Source organism: Mus musculus, chromosome 4 (assembly GCF_000001635.26).
Source record: "Mus musculus strain C57BL/6J chromosome 4, GRCm38.p6 C57BL/6J".
Lineage (NCBI taxonomy): Eukaryota > Metazoa > Chordata > Mammalia > Rodentia > Muridae > Mus > Mus musculus.
In genome coordinates, this window is record NC_000070.6 from 82,604,446 (window position 1) to 82,615,637 (window position 11,192).

An 11,192-nucleotide genomic window follows, 5' to 3' on the forward strand; every position below is an offset into this window, starting at 1 on the left:
CAAAAGTGAAATTCTTCCTTCTTATCTCCACACCGCCACCCACAACCCGAAATTCCAAAGATGCATCTGTGTGTCTCCTCTGCTGATCAGCCAAAAAAAGCATCTCATGGAACCCTGGCTTTAGTTTCTAAATCCAGGCAAGCAAGCGCACTATATAGACATGGACACATCCACTGGCTGTGGCCGTGCTGTCTCCCCAGGGAAATGATGTAATAGGTTGCTGCCACATGCCACTGTTTCTTCAGACACAAGTGAAGCCCCTCTCCCACCTCTCCAGGACTCCCATGGTTTGAGTAAAACCACAACAGCCTGTCTGCTGCCTACACCCCGGGGTTACCACAGTAATGCCAGAAGAGCTACCACGCAGCTCAGGCAGGCCATGCTAGGCACTGCAATTTTTGCAGGACCCTATTAGGGTCCCCAGGAGAGTTCTCATATGAAGTCCAAGAAATCTGAAGAAACTGTGGCGCTTACACGACGGACTAATTTCATTTCAATAAAATTCCCGTATTACATTCAGTGCGCCTGGCTTTATTAAGTTTTGTCATAAACGCTGGGAACACTTCCAAATTTAGGCTTGCACAATTATTTTTATTGGTGCGTTAACTAAAAATGGTATATGCATAAGTCAGAGTGTACGTTCAGCTTCATCTGGGAAGCCAAAATGAGCTTTGGGTTGATTTATAGCCATTTTACCCCTGTAAATGAGATACAGGAAATGGGAGCTAGAGTTTCTGATCACAGCATTGCTAAACCCTCCACCGGCTCCATCCACAGCTCTGCCGTGTATCTAATGAATTTAAATTCCAAATGTCTATCGGAAATCCACAAAGTCACTAAACAAAGAGGCTGGCTTACTTTCAGACCCAGAGCCATCCAAACAGTGCAAAAAGCTCAGGCGTTCGTTGCAACAAAAGTGGGGCTGGGGAGTTCTTGGTGCTTTGAAAGGTTTTAATTGCTATGGAAAAAACCCTTTCAAAGATTTGCCCCCTCAACGTGGGCCCCTTGGAAACTTTTCTTAGGGGAACTGTAAAATATTTATACAGCTAGCAACATTGTTTAAAAAAAAAAAAAGCAAGAAGGGAACTGTACTGAATGAAAAGCAGACTCACTTGGAGATTCCTGCAGATTTGGGGAGCCGTGAGGGGAAGACATTGCTGGTTCAGTCCTGGAACACAGGATTCACCCACGTCAGAACCATAAGAAGCACAGAGTTCATGGATTCGTGGCCTGCACGGTCACGCAGTCCTGCATCAAAAGGTTGGTGTTTGGTCCAATGCTCTGCCATTTTAAAACTCTTTATTTTGATTAAGGGCCCCATATTTTATGGGCAGCGAGGCTTGTGGAGTTGGGGTAACTGGCCCTGTTTACAGAATTTCCCTCAGGAAGTTGTTCTGGGACCTGGATGCATGATCCCCATCTGGACACTGGCACTTTGCTTTTCCAGGCCAATCCGGGTGGCAGTCGTAGAAGCTCCTCCCTTCCCACCAGCCTTATTGGTGTAGACACACATTCTATCCACACATCTTGAGTGCGGGAGGCTCACAATCCACACTCAAAACCTCAAAAAACCTGGCCCTGAATTGGTCAATTGGCCCCAAGTGTGGAAGTTTGGAGACTAAAAGGACCATGGTGATCTCATTTTTGTATCAATACAAGTCTTCCCAGAGAAGAAGGAAATTCTCTGAGGCACTAATTAGTAGTGGTCAGGAACAGGGCCTAAGGTCCATGTGCCTCTCTCATTCTGCAGCATCTGTAAAGAGGAGCTCACCTGGCTAATTACAGTTCCCAGACAGCACTGGACTCCTGTGAACTTCTGCTTCACTGCATTCTCAATACTTCAATCAACAATGGCTTTATTAAAGAAAGGGCTGAAGAGATAACCGCTCTCTCTTCATCAACTCCCCAAATATTTTCATTTCCTCCCACTGCTTTATCTTACTCTGATGAAGCTATGTGCTAACAAAAAACTCACAGATGTCAATCGCACGGCCTCTTGGGATCCAACCTACACACTGATGCCGTCAACCCTGTAACCCTGTAGAAAGGGGGAGAGAATCCAAAGCTCAACAACCCACAAAGTGGATAATTAACACCTGAGAGATCCAAATTTGGCTACGTCGTCGCGGTGGCTGAATTACTAAGGGCAAGATGAGACAGAGCCCCAAACTTTTCTACAGGGGAGACTGGCTGTACTACCGCCATAGCCTCCTCGATCAGGAGGGACCCTCTTGTCTCAAGACAGACTTAATTGCCATCATTCAATTAACATGCTTTCACTAATTATATAAGCTCAGAGATGACAGTTCAACAGCAGCAGCACCGAGAGTAAGCCAATTTCTTTTCATTTTTCAACTTAGTCTTAATTATAAGTGAATTGCATTATTTCCTCTCATATCTTGCCTTCAGCTGTCCTGTTGTGGAATACTATCATATAATTTAAAGACTCTGTGTCTTTGGCCAAAAAAAAAAGGTATTTATTTTGTGAATTAACTGTAGCATTTATAAATATAAGTTCACAAATATATAAATCCCTTTTCCCCAGATAACAATTCTTACCATATATTAAGTGAGATGAAGACTATTCACATCAAGTGAAATGGACATTTACTTCCCAAATTCTGAAGTATATGTAGAAGATTCAATAAAGATTTGTAAACTGGTTATTGATATTAGTATTAGATGAGATGACTTTAGGCATGTAAAGAAATGTTTTTTTATTTTTGAAAAAAAAAAAAGAAATAAAAAGAAAAAAGCTAGCAGCTGTGGTACCTAAATGCAAAGGACACACATGCTCTTTCACAAGATAATTTGTATAGCCATTCAAAGGCTACCTGGGATTTAAGACACCAAATGCATAGTGTATGCTGTAAAAAATGGTAATTGGATTAGCTCGTCCACTGAGCAAGATAAGAAGACAGGCCTTCAATATGAGTTACCATAGCCACACATAAATGAGAGTTGGCAAATGTGAATTACCTGCTAGAAACCAGTGGACAGTGGCCTCACTACACTTGGAAACATTTCAACAAAGCAAAGACCATCCCAGGAGGACTAGCCCAGTGCTAATTTGCATAGCAGAACATTGATTTTGATAAAGCTCTACGTTCGTTCAACACAAGTACATGTTCTCCAATGCCACACCATTACTAAAGTTTTAGTATTTCCGTGAGTTTTGATTTAGAAGAAAATTTTGATATCCTTAGGGTTCCAAAGTTATCAGAGTAGAGTTCAAACTCTTTTTCCCCTTAAGGACTCTTTGTCTCATTTTCCTGCATTTTATTTTATTTAGACAGAATTTTGCCTTATGCGTTTTCTACTTCATAAGGCCCCAGTTTGAGGAATTAAGAGCTCCAAAGTATGTCCCACTGATAGTATCAAATGACAAACTGGTGTCCGCCTGCTAGGCATCAGGGAAGACAGACATCTTAAAACACAAGTAGCCACCAGCTATGCAGGTCTCAAATGGCAAAGCCAGTTTCTCCTAGGAGCGTGAGACGAGCTCCCACCCGCCCTCATTGCTTGTGTGTGTCCTTCCTTTCCCCAGATACTAGCCTTCCTGTTTGGGGTTACTTTATTTTACCGAAGAGTGAACATTTGAAATTCACTAGTTATTAGCTATCTATCGTTCGTGTTTATTTATCCCAACCAGACATAATCTTTCCAAATGTCAACATTTCACTGCCACCATTTTTTTTTGTAAATATTTTTATGGAGTAATAGAAAGAAACTGAGGCTCCCATCTCATCTACCAAGGACTTTGACTTAATTAGAAGTTTTTCACTTGCATGCTATAAACATAGAACTCAAACTCCTGAGATTTAGGAAGAGAGTAAGACTTCTTAAGGCCTTGAAAAGGAGACAATATCCCCTTGGCTCTCCACCTAGTCTCCAACCCTCAGTCATCTGGAGGTAGGATTGTGGTAAGTTTAGCCTTGGTCATTTGCCCAAAGTACCATACTAAGTTGGCCTAGACTGAATCAGGTGACAACTTCTGTGGCCAAAAGGGTACTGAGCATTGTTCTCCTGGCCTTGTGTTGTGGAGCAGGAAGCAGGAACAAGAGTAGGTAGGGTGTCAGGTACAGACAATAGTGGTGGCCAAAAAGTTAATCTGGTCTGGAGGAAGGCAGGCTTTTCCAAAGTTCTGGATACTCAGTAGCCTAAGGATGAGTAACTTACTTCACATTGTAAGAGCCATCTCAGTGAATGACAGTTCAAGGTACCATCCTATCTTGACTGAGGCTTCTGTTAGGAAACGAGCAGTATGCCCACAGGCCAGTAGGAGTATTCTACCGTTATATTCAGAGTGCTACCAGCAGGTCACCATGAATAACTGACTTGGAAAATAATGCATATATCATGGGATCTTTGGGAAATATCAGAGGCGCAAGAATGGCAAGGATTAGGGGCAAAAGGGGTTCTCCTTCATTTTAAAGAGTGCTTTGTTGTTTCTAGACAGGAAAGCCCAGAGTGTCCGAGAAGATTGGCTCCCTCTGGCGCCTTGCAGCTCCCCCTGCTTTCCTGTGGATGTGGGATGCTTTCTCATGCCTACACCATGCATGTAAATCAATCCCCTTTCACAGATATATGTGCAATGGGATGATTTTTTTTTTTTTACTTTATGAGTTATATTTTCAGCCCACATGTGGCCCACTCCCATCCCCCCCCCCCCCCAGTACACATTTTACTCTGTCTATCAGGTCAGGCTTCTCTATTTACACAAGGGCAGAGAAAAGTTTGAGGAAGGTAAAAGGGTCACCAGGCCCATTATCCTGGCTGGCTATGGCTTTCTCCTGTCATTTCCTCTCATCCATCATTGTCCTCCCTAGAAACTCATCCATGTCCCTTGAGTTCCCATTATTTTTTCCTTAGGTAATGTTCCTTTTACAGAACCTATTTTAAGATCATTATGTTCTCTGCGAAGTTGTTTGGCCACAGCGTTCCTGTTGATCCAGGCTTTCCATCTAGCCAGATTGGTTTCCTTGTTCCCACATGCAGGGCATATTAGCATTCTTTCTTAGTACGGGGAACTAGGCAGTAATCTTACACCATATGTATTTTTATATCGAAAGTCATGAGATCCTTATTTTGAATTCCTTAACTATGAGCCATCTTCTATTTCCCATCCTTCATAAGGGTAACTCGGGTCGGCAACACCATTAGAGAATTCCCAGAGAAGCTTGGGAATCTGGTCCTTTGATTTGGGGGGGGGGCGGTCAGAGGGGGTTGGCAAGGTTGGGGGAGGGCTCCCATTTATTTGTTTGCTTTGGAATAAAGTCTCTTAAGTTCTAGTCACTAACTGACTATCTTCCAGGTACTTCAAGCTTGCCACCCTGATGTCATTGAAACTATAGCTGAAAGGGAAGCCCAGGCTGGGGGAGGTGAAAAAAGGCGGGAAACAAATCGGAAGTAGACACTCTTTTGATGCTTGCCTGTGCTTACTTAATGAGGAAGGAATGTAGCAATGTGCACATTCAGGATTTTAAGGACAAAGAATCTTCAAGGTCTTTCGCTCCTGAAGTTTGCAGATCTCAGCTTCAGATCTCAGCTTCTCAGGAGTTATAAACAAGTGTCCTATGAGCAAATAAGTTTGGAAAACATCATATCAAAATTCACAGAACGCATTAGCATATTAAAGGCTCCGATGGTTTCACATTAAATAAACGGAGTTAACTTTGTTTAACTCCGCATTCCCCAAACCTATTTGAGCTTGAAAAGCTTGCCACAGTTTACCCAGAGGCGACCTGCAGAGCCACATTCCTTGAGCTACTCAATTAGAGGACAAAGAGATACATTCTACTATCTTAAAAGTGGTATGCTCTTTGTTGATATTAAATATATGAATATAATTTCCTTCTCTAATTTTTGTTCACTGCAGTATCTCATGGACCAGGGCCATAGGGACCACTGGCCAAGCAGCTGGGGATAGATGAACTCTTGGCTATTCAGCAAGACCAGCTTTTTAGAGAAGGATAGGAGTGCCTTCTGTTTGTTCTTTGTGTTTTTTATATTTTTGATTATTTTATTGCTGGTTAAGTGCATCTGGGGATAAGTTTTGGGGATTACAGCATTTTACATAAGTAGTATCTAGGTAGAAAGGGACACAGAGAGAAACTACATTTCTGGTGCTGGCAACACTTTAAAGATGATTGCAGAGAATGTGGAAAGCAGGACATGAACTGATCAAGCCTGATCCAATTACCCTTAGAGGGGTTTACTGTCTAAAACAGGGATGCGTACTGGGACAATATGGAGACCAGAGTGGCTGGCTCCTCCCTAGGGCATGAGGTGTGTACAGGCAGAGTCAATGTCTGGGATTCAGTTTCCTAGCTCATCCTTAGCTTTGAATATGGTGTGAAGGATACCCACGAGTTCCAATACCAATCGGATGGCCCAGGTGAGAGAGGCTGCATCAGCCTCAGTAGTCTAGGAGACCCCAATAAAGAAGAGCAAAGCCAGAACACGATGTCTGTCACTCGTGGCCCCGTGGGGTGACTACAACCAGGGGCATTGTGTGCCGTCTGTGCCCCACTCACTGTGTACCTGTGAGAATTGATGAATCCCACCACCTCTTCCTTCCCCCAACTCTGTACTTCTTGAGAACTGGGGGAGACTCCAGGTCAAAGCAATTGATACTGAACTACATTTGGAAAGACAAACTATCAGCCATGTGGCATATTTAGACTTCTGGATTGGAATAAAATTCACCTGGACCTTCAGTTACTTATTAGCCTACATACTTGTAGGGCAGGGATCATCAGGAAGGAAAGAGAAACCAGAGAAAAGAACTGAATTTTCTTTCATTCGTGAGTTTTAGTTTGCAATTTCAGGCATTGCTACATCCTGATTTGGGTATTCAGAAAACACTTGTTATGAGCCCAACTGTGGGACTGCTGTCCTGTGACAATAGCTTAAAGGGACTGTTGTAGTTTCCATTTTATTGGGAGGAAGACAATTCCCCACATATGCCCAGCTTCGATCCTTATTTCTTCCAACACAGAATAGCACATAGTTTAAAACACTTGATATACATCCAACAAACCTTCATTAAAATGGAAGAATGAAGGAATGAAATGTGCTTGGGCCCCGAATCTCAGGACAATCTGAGGGGAATTTATCTGTGTATCTTTTTGATTAAAGGAGAAAATGTGAAGAAGTTTGGTTTGCTTGCAGAGTACATGGTAGTCATCTGTTCCAGGTTCTCTCTCTCTCTCTCTCTCTCTCTCTCTCTCTCTCTCTCCCTCTCCCTCTCCCTCTCCCTCTCCCTCTCCCTCTCCCTCTCTCTCTCTCTCTCTCTCTCTCTCTCTCCCTCTCCCCCCTCTCTCATTTTTTACCTCTATCCAACTCTTTGTTTACCCCACTGCCTTTCTCCTGGGTAAATGCTTCAAAGATGAAGTTGATTGACTAGACAGGAGTGGTCCAGTCTTTGAGCAGTTCCAACTCCTCCTGAACTGTGACTTGGGGAAAGTGTAAACTTGGCTTAAAGGGAAAACAGCTTCCTGTTCATAGCTTGAGAGTGTTTGCAATCTTGCCACAGATTCTCCTCTCAATTCATCCTGCGGGCTTGTCCCTTCTAACAGTAGAGTCTCTCTATAGGCCATGGGTCCTGCATTCTCCCAAGGCCTTTCCTACACCTACAATAGTTTGTTGGATTATAGCAATCTATTTGCATGCCTAATTTCTCCTATGGACATTAAGCTCACTGAAAGCCCTGTCTTTATTATTATATTATAATGATGCTGTCTACAGTGTGTACGGAGTGTATGGATCAAACCAAATACATTTTTACTTAAAAGCAGGAAAAAAAGGGGGAGCCAGGCATGGTGGCACAGGCCTTTAAACCCAGCACATGAGAGGTGGAGCTCTATGAGTCAAGGCCAGCCTGGTCTGCAAAGCAGGTTCCAGGGCAGCCAGGGCAACACAGAAACCCTTTCTCAGAGAAAAGAAGGGAAGTTGCTATTCGGTATGTGCCTCTGCCATTTCACAGGCACTCAAAGGCACCCGCAGACATGAAGATGCTCCTGAAGATGCAAGTTCCCCACGCTGCACACGGATGCCGAGATTCCTTCAGGTCGCCCCGCATCAGAGCCAAGCTGAGACTGCAAGAGGGGACCAAGTCTCTTTCCTTTTTGCCTTTCACACAAGAGCCAGAGCATGTGGTATGCAGCAGTTATCTCTGTGAAGACTACTTTTCAGTCTTTTGGGCTCTTGGTCATAAAAGGAAGATTGCTCTAGGTTTCCAAATGGGGTTAAATGGTTGTTCATATGTTTATCATTTTTGTGACTTGCTTGTTTTTTTTTTATACTCTTTTACTGAATTTGTCAGATGAATTTTGTCTCTTCCGTTAAGGCAAAGATATTACCCATTTTGTTTAGTCTTCTAGCCTCTTGAGCTGCCATTGTGCCTAGCATATTGTAATGGTGATAATTATAATAATTATAAGCCATTGAGAAGGCCAACAACTATAGGTACTTGCTGAGCAAGCCTAACAATGTGGTTTGACCTCCGGAACCCACATAAAGGTGGAAAGAGAGGACTGACTCCACAAAGTGCTCTGACTTCCATAGCCACACCACGGTGCAAGTACCCAGGCAGACACACCAGTGACACACACAAGAATTTAAAAACTTAAAAACCAAGTTGTAGTACCGAGGATCGTAGTGAGCATAGTGAGTGTTTGCATTCACTCTGCCCTCTGTACGGTTGCTTTACTTGCTCAGGTTGTCTACACATCCCTTCCGTAGGGTATATTTGCCAGTCATATCATGTATGTAGACAAAGAGAGGTGAGACGAGACCAAGGTATTTGTCTATGATGGGCACCCATCAAGTAACTTGTTGTTTAAATAGAGCATCTGCCCTAGGGCTCGAATGTTTGACAACTAGACTGACCATGGCCCTTACTCTAGATAGCATGGTAACCTTCTGTCACGGTCACTCTGGGAACTGGATTCATTCTTGGAAGCAGATGCCAAAGACTAGAGGAGACTATGACTCTAGTGCACTGAGGGGACTCTAAGTACAGCAAGTAAGGCAGAAATGTGTGAACTATGTGTGTGTGTGTGTGTGTGTGTGTGTGTGTGTGAGAGAGAGAGAGAGAGAGAGAGAGAGAGAGAGAGAGAAGGCTGTGTACCTGGATGGAAAAATCTGAGAGAGCATGGGCCACAGGTAGCAGCTATAAAAGCACAGGATTCTGAAGAGGCAGAAACATCATTGTCTCAAGGAAATTTGGGGGTAAAGTTCCTAGTGAGGTACACTAAAATACCCCAAGACCTCATCTAAAACCCTTCTAGTATAGAGCTACAGTATCCTTCAGTTCAGTCTTGTCTCTGTGTAAGAGTGGGCTATGTAAAGATCCAGACTTGCCTCAGGTTTGGCAGGCAGTTAGTGAGGCTGTGGTTGTTACTGCCTCTGTCGGCCTTTGGAATTCTTGGGAAAAGCAGAAAGCACAAATGACCAGGCCCCAGCTTGAAGGCAGCTGCAGCCATGAGTTCCGGTCAAAATCCCTCCTGTTTTGGATTTGGTGATCCGTGTGTTCACAAAATGACAAAGAAGAAAAGAGGAAGCAAGGGATGCAGTGACGACGTAGAAATGGGAACAGGAGAAAGTGAGAGAGGCTCCCAGCTGTCTGATTTGTGTGGTGTGATCCCTGCCATGGCTCCGGCTCGGCAGGATTTATGTGGCTTCATTAATCACACTTTCTTTTGAAATGGAATTTTCTGCCTTGGAGCCTTTGAACATTGACATCCAAACACAATATATTCCTTTAAAATCACCTCTGGATAAAGACAACCTGTGGAGGTAATTTCCCCAGCTCCTAGGTGGGGTCTGTTTGATTCTCAGATCTTGATGTAATGTGTGAAATTGGCCCCTCCCTGCCCAGAACAGAAAGGAGTTCCTTGTCTCTGACCAACAACAAGCAGTGCCATCTAGTGGCAATTTGTTTTTATTTTGGTTAATAAGAAAGGGGCCTCCCAGGCCAGCTAGTGTTCTCAGAATTTGGGGAAAAAAACAAAACAAACAAACAGACAAACAAAAAAACCGCTCTTGTCATGCAGTTAAATGACAGAGACAAGAGTGTCGTAGAACTGCCGCCAATCAAAGTGGCCGAGTCCAGGGTAGGCCTTTTGTTGAGGGGTTGTCAGCTTTTGAGGTCTGGGAAGTCGACACAAACCACACAGAACAAAGAGTTCCCTGGGAGGGGGAGGAAGGCAAGAGAGAACACCCTTGCCAACTACACAGCACCATGTCTAACTCTAAAACTGTCCCCAGTTTGCTGATGAGCAAAACCAGAAAGAGGTCACGCTGGAAGCCAAGCCGTGGAAGTGACAGAGGTGGGGCTAACCCCAGGTCTCTTTACAGTTTCTTTCAGAGTCTGCTTTTGTTAGAATTTCCCTTCCTGAAGACCAACCTGCCCAAGTCTCCCACTGACTGTCAGCCACTGAGTTACCAGTACCAGTTAGCAGAGGTAGGGTAGGGGTTCTGTTAGGATTTTTTAGACTGTGGTTCTTGTGGCTGAGGTGCTAAGGGAGAAATGGCCCACGCTTTATGTCTCCCTGCCCTTATCCTTGAGACTGAAGCCCAACAGTTGGGTATTTGCTAGCTCTTTGCAAAGCCAACTGCCTCTCTTGCTGCAGCTCAGCACCGGGCCTCAGGGCATCCTCAGGGCACCTGTGCAACAAGCTTTTTGCCTCAGCACTGCTTCTTAAAAGTGAGCTCTAGCTTGTCAGATCCTGTTTTAGCAAATCATTTCCTATGAATTGGTGAGCTTTAATCGTGGAAAAATAAGTTTAAAATATAGTCTTCATAACTGGAGAATGATTGTAAAACAAGAATATATATATATATATATATATATATATATATATAGTTTACTTGGGGTTGTTCAATGTGTGACTTGGTTAGAAAAGTAAATGTAGATTTTTGTTTCTGAAAACTGACTGAAAAAGAAACAAAAATTGTCTATGACTATAAAGTCTCTTCAATAAGACACGTTGACCATGGGACCCAATGGGCTAGCTCTGCTCCGTTGTACTGCAGAAAGCGAGAGAGAAAGAACATTTGGTTACAGCTGGTAGTAATGAAGTGTGTGTAGCTCTGGATCTTTAATCAGTCACTCAACTACAGTTATGTAGGTAGCTGTATTATGTTGTTTGAACAACCTCTAATAGACCACACAGGCAGACCAAATA

The 11,192-nt window shown here is 43.5% G+C and overlaps 1 long non-coding RNA gene across 1 annotated transcript; it reads left to right on the forward strand.

The window, feature by feature from the left end:
• Nucleotides 1-872: 872 nt before the first annotated feature.
• Gm42305 lies at nucleotides 873-2,472 on the forward strand. Its single transcript, XR_881381.2, has 2 exons — nucleotides 873-1,260; nucleotides 1,751-2,472. It is a non-coding gene; the product is annotated as a predicted gene, 42305 (long non-coding RNA).
• Nucleotides 2,473-11,192: the final 8,720 nt, after the last annotated feature.